Raw genomic sequence first — 7,692 nt, 5'->3', positions numbered from 1 at the left:
TTTCAAAGAATCTGCTCTTGGTTTCATTTATTTTTCTCTATTATTTTTTTTAGTCTCTGTCATTTATTTCTGTTCTCATCCTTGTTATTTGCTTTCTTCTACTCATTTTGATCTGTTTTCCTTTTCTAGTTCCTTTAAGTGTAAAGTTATTTTTTTTTTTTAATTTTAGCCTTTTCTTGTTTTCTGAGGTAGGCTTGTAGTACTATGTACTTCCCTCTTAGAACTGCTTTTGCTATGTCCCAAAGACTTTGGACCATTGTGTTTATATTTTTATTTGTTTACATGTTTTTTTTTTATTTTTCCTTTGCTTCTTTGTTGAACCATTGGTTGTTTAGTATCATGTTGTTTAGTGTTTACATGTTTGTGTTTTTTCCAGTTTTTTGTGTGAGTTACTTCTAGTTTTATACTATTGTGATTGGAAAATATGCATGGTATGATTTCAATCCTCTCAAATTTATTGAGGCTTGTTTCTATGGACTAATATGTGATCTATTCTGGAGAATGTTCCATGTGCACTTGGAAAGAATGTGTATTCTGTTTTGGATGGATGGAATGTTCTGTATAAATTGGTTATGTCAACCTGGTCCAATGTGTCACTGAAAGACTTTGTTTCCTCATTGATTTTTCTGTCTGGATAATCTGCTGATATAAAGGTGTTAAAGCCCGCTGTTATTGTATTGCCATCAATTTCTCTCTTTATGTCTGTTAATATCAGCTTTATGTGTTTAAGCATTCCAGTGTTAGGTGCATAAATCTTTACAATTATTATATGTTCTGTTGAATGGACAGCTTTATCATAATGTAATGCCCATTTTTGTCTCTTCTTACAGCCTTTGTTTTAAAGTCTATTTTGTCTAATATAAGTATTGCTCCTCTGGCTTTTTTTTTTTTTTTTTTTTTTTTTTTTTTTTTTTTTTTTTACTTCCATTAGCATGGTGAACATTTTTCCACCTCTTCACTACCAGACTGTATGTGTCTTCAGGTCTGAGGTGAATCTCTTGCAGGCAGCATATATATGGGTTATTGAGGTTTTTTTGTTTTTTAATCCATTCTGCCATGCCATGTCTTTCAATTAGAGCATTTAGACCATTTATGTTTAAAGGGATTACTAATAAGTATACGCTAATTGCCATTGAAAAAAATACATTCTCTGGGCTTTTTTGTTGTTATTCTTTGTTCCTTTTTTACTCTCTTGCTCTGTTTCTTTGTGAGTGATGAGTTTCTATAGTGTTATATTTGGCTTTCTGTCTATTTTTTTCTGTATCTATAATAGGTTTTGGGTTTGTGGTTAGGAGGTCCGTATATAACATCCTAAGAAAGTAGTAGTCTGTATTAATTTGATGATCATTTAAGTTCAAACACATTCTTTAAATAAAAAGAAAGAAAGAAAAAGTTATTCCCTCTTTACTTCCTTCTCTATGTTTTATGTATATGTTATCATATTTTTCATCTTTTTATTCATAATTTTGTTATATCTAATTATGGCCATGTTTTTTCCCTTCAACATTTCTTTTATTTAGTGGTGATAAATTCCCTTAATTTTTATTTGTCCAGGAATCTCTTTATCTCTCTTTCAAATCTGAACAATAACCTTGCCAGTTAGTGTATTCTTGGTTGTAGTTTTGCTTGTTTGTTTGTTTGCTTGTTTGTTTAATATATCATGCCACTCCCTCTGACCTGCTCGTTTCTGCTGAAAACTCAGCTCATAATTTATAGGCTTCCTTCATATGTAACTTTTTGTTTCTCTCTTGTTGCTTTTAAGATTCCCCCTTTATCTTTAACCTTTGGTATTTTGATATGATATGCCTTGCTGTGGACCTCCTTGGGGTTCATCTCATTTGGAACTCTCTGTGATTCTTGGACTGAGATGTCTATTTCCTTCCCTAGGTTAGGGAAGTTTCAGTAATTATTTCTTCAAATAAATTTTCTACACCTTTCTCTCTCTTCTTTTTCTCTGGGACCTCTGTGATGTGAATGTTTATTCACTTGGTGTCCAAGATATCTCTTAAAATACCTCATTTTTAAAATTCTTTTCTCTTTTTGCTGTTCAGCTAGTGTGCGTTCCATTTCCTGTCTTCCAGATCACCTGTACATTGTTCCGCATCCTTTGAACTACTGTTGATTCCTTTCAGTGTGTTTATTTCAGTTATTTTAGTCTTCAACTCTCATTTGGTTCTTTTTAGTATTTTATATCTTTTTATTGAAGGTCTCCCTGAAATCTTCTTCTCTTTCCCCCAGCCCAGTGAGTATCTTTATGATCATTATTTATTTATTTTTTTTAAATCAGGCATATTGCTTATTTATGTTTCATTTAGTTTTTTTCTGACTTTTTCTCTTGTTCCTTCTTTTGGAGCATATTCATCTATCTCCTCATTTTGCTTTATTTTTTTTTGTGTTTGTTTCTATGGATTAGGCAGAAAGCCCACTTTTCCTAAACTTGAAGGAGCAGTCTTTGGTATGGTGTCCCTTATGTAGACTATGTGTGCTTGGTGACTTTTGCTGGCTTCCTGGAACTGTGGCTGTACATGCTAGGTATTCTTTTAAACCATAGATTTTTACAAAAAAAAGAAGAAAATAATAAATAAAAGAAAAAGAAAAAAATAGAATTAAAAAAGAATAAAGATACAAAGGAAAAAGAATTTTAAAAAGAACAAAAATTAAGAAAAGACAAAGCAGAAAAACAAAAAATAAATAAAAATGAAATTTAAAAATTACCCGCCGACCTAAGAAAATATTTAAAAAATCCTGTGTCTTATAATCCGTGCTCCACCACCACAGAGGCTGGTGTGGGTTTGCGAGCCCTGGGCTCACGGAGGTCACAAACTCTCTGTGACGACCTGACCTACCTATTATGGTATCCAGACCTGTCCTGGTCTGGCCTTTTAAGATGGAGCAGAAAAGAGCATTCCCGCAGCTCCCTCCTTTTTCCCTAATTTTTTAAAGTTTATTGAAGTAACTTACACACCCAATGTGGGGCTCAAACTCATGACCCAAAGATCAAGAACCACTAGCTCTTCCATCTAAGCCAGTCAGGTGCCCCTCTGCTTGGCCCATTTAAACCTCAGCCTTTTTTTCTGTGTCCCAGCATGACCAGGGCCAGTATAGGCTTCTGGACCTTGGACTCACTGAGGTTGAAAGCTTGCTGTGATGTTGAGACTTGACCATTATGGTATCAAGACCCTGCTCTCATCTAGGCTTTCTAGATGTGGTGGGAATGTAAACTGTGTTGTTTTCCAGTTTCTCTGCCTGGAGAATGTTCCCATTCCCAGTTCCACCACCACACGGTGAAGTTCTAGTGCTAACACTCTTTTATATATTAGTTGCTGTTTTAAACTGTGGCCTTTTTTCTGTGCTCAAGGAAAGATGGATCTATTCCCAGTTCCTTGATGCTATCCCTCCCCATTGCCATTTGCAGTGTGGGGTTTGGGCGTTTTCTTTGTGACCATGTCTCCATCTCTCTTGTTCTCTTATCATTATACCTTGGTTGTTCAGGTTGTTCATAAGCCCCTAGTTCTTCTTCAGGAAGAATTGTTCTATTAATAGGTATAATTTGGTGTGTTCTGTGGAGGAGGTGAATTCAGTCTTTCAACATTGCCATCTTAGACTGGAATATTCTCTGTGTGTTGGTTTCTTTGCATTAGATAAAACAGCCATCTCTTCCCGTCTCGAATGAGGGGCCTCATGTAGGAAATGAACCTTATTTTTCAACCTTGCTCTAGTCATTCATTGTTATTCATTGTTATTCTCCCAAAACTTTGTGATTGTCCAAGCAGCCTGTTTTGTTTTTAATGGCTCCCTGTAGTTGAGGACATGCCAGAACCTACCAATGTCCCAAATCCAGATCCTCAGGCAGAAGCTTTTAAAGAATGCAAATGTGTACAGTCTTATAGGGCCACATGCATAAGCCCTTCTGGCCACCAGTGGCAGGTATTCTGGAGGTGTCCCCTGGATAGCAGTCACACAACTTGAGGCACTAGACAAGAGTATAAGCTCATCTCTGGGAGATACCCATGAGCAGAGTAGATTGTGTCTGCTGGCCTCTGTTCCCTGAGAGTGCTTCCTGAGGGCCTCTAGTTATATGTGAAACCAGAAGACTGGCCCTAAAGTAAAAGCTCATGGGCAAATAAGCCTCTTTCACAGAAAGTATGTTTCAGTCTGCTGTAGTTGCAGAGCCCTGGGGGTAATAGCCTGACAAGAACTCTCCAATTATTGTTACACTATCACGGGACCCAGGAACACAAGCCCCCCTGGCTACCAGATCCAGTTGATCACGAGGCACACCTAGGTGATAAGCACAAAAACTGGGACAGCAGAAAAAAAACAAAACAAAACTGGTGCACCAGGTGTGTGTAAAACTTCCCCTCCAGGTAACACTGGTGCTCTGGAGCATGGCCAGCAAAGAGCCTGAAGATAATACCTGCCCTCCAAGGTCTCTTGAAATCAGCCTTCTGATGTGTGTATAAGTAGAAGCTGCCCCTCGGGCTTCCAGCTATGATGATAAGCTACTAGTCCACTTTCAGAGAAAGACTGAGCTCCTGGGTCTGTTGCCTCTTGCTGTGATGAAGAGGTCAAAGAGTATATCCCCTGGGCAGCAGGGTCAAACATGTGTAAAAGCTCCCCTCTGGGAAATGCTGGTGCTCTGGAGCTGGCAGAGGGAGAGCACAAAGATGGTACCCACTAACTGGAACAAGCCAGAGAGAGAACACATGGATGGAACCATAGAAATGAGATAGATGGGTAGATAGATAAGAAACCTACTGGCTAGACTGAGTCAGAGGGAGAACAGAAAGGGGCCAGCAGGCCCCTAGATGTGTGTGAAATAATTAGATGCCTGACCCTCAGGCCAATGCTTTAAATTAGTAAATCTTTATTCACAAAGTCTGGCACTTCTCAATCAGTTGTTTCTTTGCTGGTCCCTAGGGCAAGTGAGTCCAAAAGCGTGAGGCCTTTAAGAGCCATTTCTCAGACCACTTTAGCCTGTGGGTCTCATGGATGTGAGCCCCATTGGTTTTCAGAGCTAGATGTGGTTCATTTTTCAGGTGGAAGTCTTGAAAGTTGGAGTGTCCAGTGTGGGGTTCAAACCCTTCTCTCCTCACTAAGCCTGGGATGGTGTTTATGGCAAGCTTGTCCTTCCTATTTTGATGTGAACTTTTACTTGTTTGCTGACTGTTGATGAGTTGCTGAGCAATTTTTAGGTTTCTGTTGTTGTTGTTTTCAGAGAAAGGTACTCTATAAGTAGTTGCAGATTCAGTGTGTCTGTGGGAGGTGGTGAGCCCAGGAGCCTCCTATGTTGCCATTCTGAGCCAGAACCCTCTCCCCCATACTCTTAACCTTCATTTCCACACTTTGTGACCACTCTTTGCCCTCTTGCCCTTCAAACAAGTTCCTTTTACAACATGAGTTCCATGTCTGAGGCCTTTGGAATTAAATTATTCTCAGTCTTCCCAAAAGCTCTTGACTCAGCAAGTGTCTGTGTTAAAAAGGATCAGCACACCTTGAGAAAGGTGCCTTAGGGAATGGCATGAAGACCGTGTAGGTGATAAGGATGAAACTGTTGTGAGGACAAGTTTTATACCCTAAAACTAGTAACTCAGGAGAAGTTTGTGTGGGAGGCAAACTAGGCTACCAACAGATGAACACCAAGGAAGAAAACTGTGAGTTGTGAAGGAGGTAATAGACTTTCTCAGTTTAGGGAAAGTTGTGTAAGAAAATGCTATTTTAGCAGAAGTTGTAAACTTGTAAGAGAAAGATTTGTTAAGAAAAAGCAGATAAGGCAAAATGTACAAATGTACTTCTATGATTACCCTCAAAGAAAGTTTTTAGCTAATATTGGTGAGTAATTTTAGCATTTGTAAGTTGAATCATATAATATAATATAATATATAATATATAACTATATATATAACTATATATATTATATATATATTTATATATATATAATATATATATATTATAGATATATAATATATATATATTATATATATTATATATATTATATATATATTTATATATATATATATAATATATATATATTATAGATATATAATATATATATTATATATATTATATATTATATATATTATATATATATATATAATATATATATTATATATATTATATATCTATAATATATATATATTATATATATATATATATTAGTGACATGTAAAGAGGTGTCCATCAGAGTAGGGGAGATGAGAGAATGAACAGAAGAACATATTGTGTCTGCATTGATACAATACCCATACCCTGCCAATATCTGTACAACAATGCTGACCAAGATCTTGGGAGATTCCAAAGTAAGAACGTAGTACTAGGTAGTTTATATTTTTCCAACATGTAGCATATGAAAGTAAAACATTTGCAAGGCTCTTTTACATGTACATTAATTATATAAAATTAACAGCTCTAAGAGGGGGCCATTAAGTGTTGGTTAGACAATGACATTATGAGTTCTGGCAACATCAGTAATAGGGAACTAAGTTTACTTCCAAAGGGAGGAGAGATCATTAAAATTTTAATTTCTTTCTCAACAGTCCAATTATAACATGCCTAATGTGCCAGACATGAACCTTAAGGGACTTAACACAATTATGGGACTGCTCCAATGCACCTTGCTCTCTTGCATTTATTTTCTCAAAAGATTAGGTATTTGTAAGTGTTTTAGATCATTCTTGCCTCTCATATACTCCATAATGTCTCTCTTCTACTTCCTACACTCTATTTCTTAGATGCTTGGGTAGATTATTTCAAACACAATGAGAATTGGTTATCTTGCTAGGGACAGGGAGGGAAAAGCAGTTTAAGTATGCCTTTTAAATATAGTTTAGTAGATGTCTCCTTTGTGGATATCATGCTAATGGTTCCCTGTGATCAACAGTCCATTGACCGTTCACTTATTCAATAATAAATACATTGTCTTCAGTGCATCCTTTTTTCTAAAATATTTTTATGGACTGCCATGTGCTGACATCATCCCTTCCTGATGTTGCAGTCTTGTCATACTCATAACTGAAACCCACTGAAGGACAGAGGAGCCCTGTCACACCTTTAAGTTTTAGGTCTCTGCATTCAATAAAATCATGAATTTTAACAAACAATTCTTGCTCATATGAAAAAAACTACAGGAAACTTTGAGAATTCCATAAGTTTTAACCAGAGTCTTTTGCTGAAAAGTTCAGTATATAGGAACTTTATTTTGGATATCAGGGCCAACATTCCCAGAAGGCTAATTAGGCAACTGTATTTGGACTTTGGAGTGCAAGTAACAAAAACCATTTTAGAAATTTATAATAAGAACACATATACACATCCCAGAACCTAAAGGCATGTAATTCAAAGAGGAAAAGAAATTGTCTGAGATACAAATTTGTAATAATTGGTGAATGCATGGTATTTAAGGCCATGATACTAGATAAAATAACTCAGGAAATGAGTACCAATATAAAAGAGAAGAGGTAAAAGGACTAAGCCCTTTAGCACTTTGAGTTTTCTATGTTTGCTCATTTAGAATGTGGTATCCCATTTATGGAGTGAGGAAGGCTTTGAAAAGGGAATGATGAACTGTGTCAAAAGCCACTGATTAAGTGAGTTATCTACAGTGTAAGAAACAAGTTACTTGGCAAATGTATAGGTCATTCATCATCTTGACTAGTAGTAGGTTTGGAGTTTTGTTTTTTGTCAGAAAGTAGT

Source organism: Leopardus geoffroyi, chromosome B1, assembly GCF_018350155.1.
Source record: "Leopardus geoffroyi isolate Oge1 chromosome B1, O.geoffroyi_Oge1_pat1.0, whole genome shotgun sequence".
Classification (NCBI taxonomy): Eukaryota; Metazoa; Chordata; class Mammalia; order Carnivora; family Felidae; genus Leopardus; species Leopardus geoffroyi.
The sequence above is the reverse complement of the archived record's forward strand: the minus strand, read 5'-3'. Positions refer to the sequence as shown.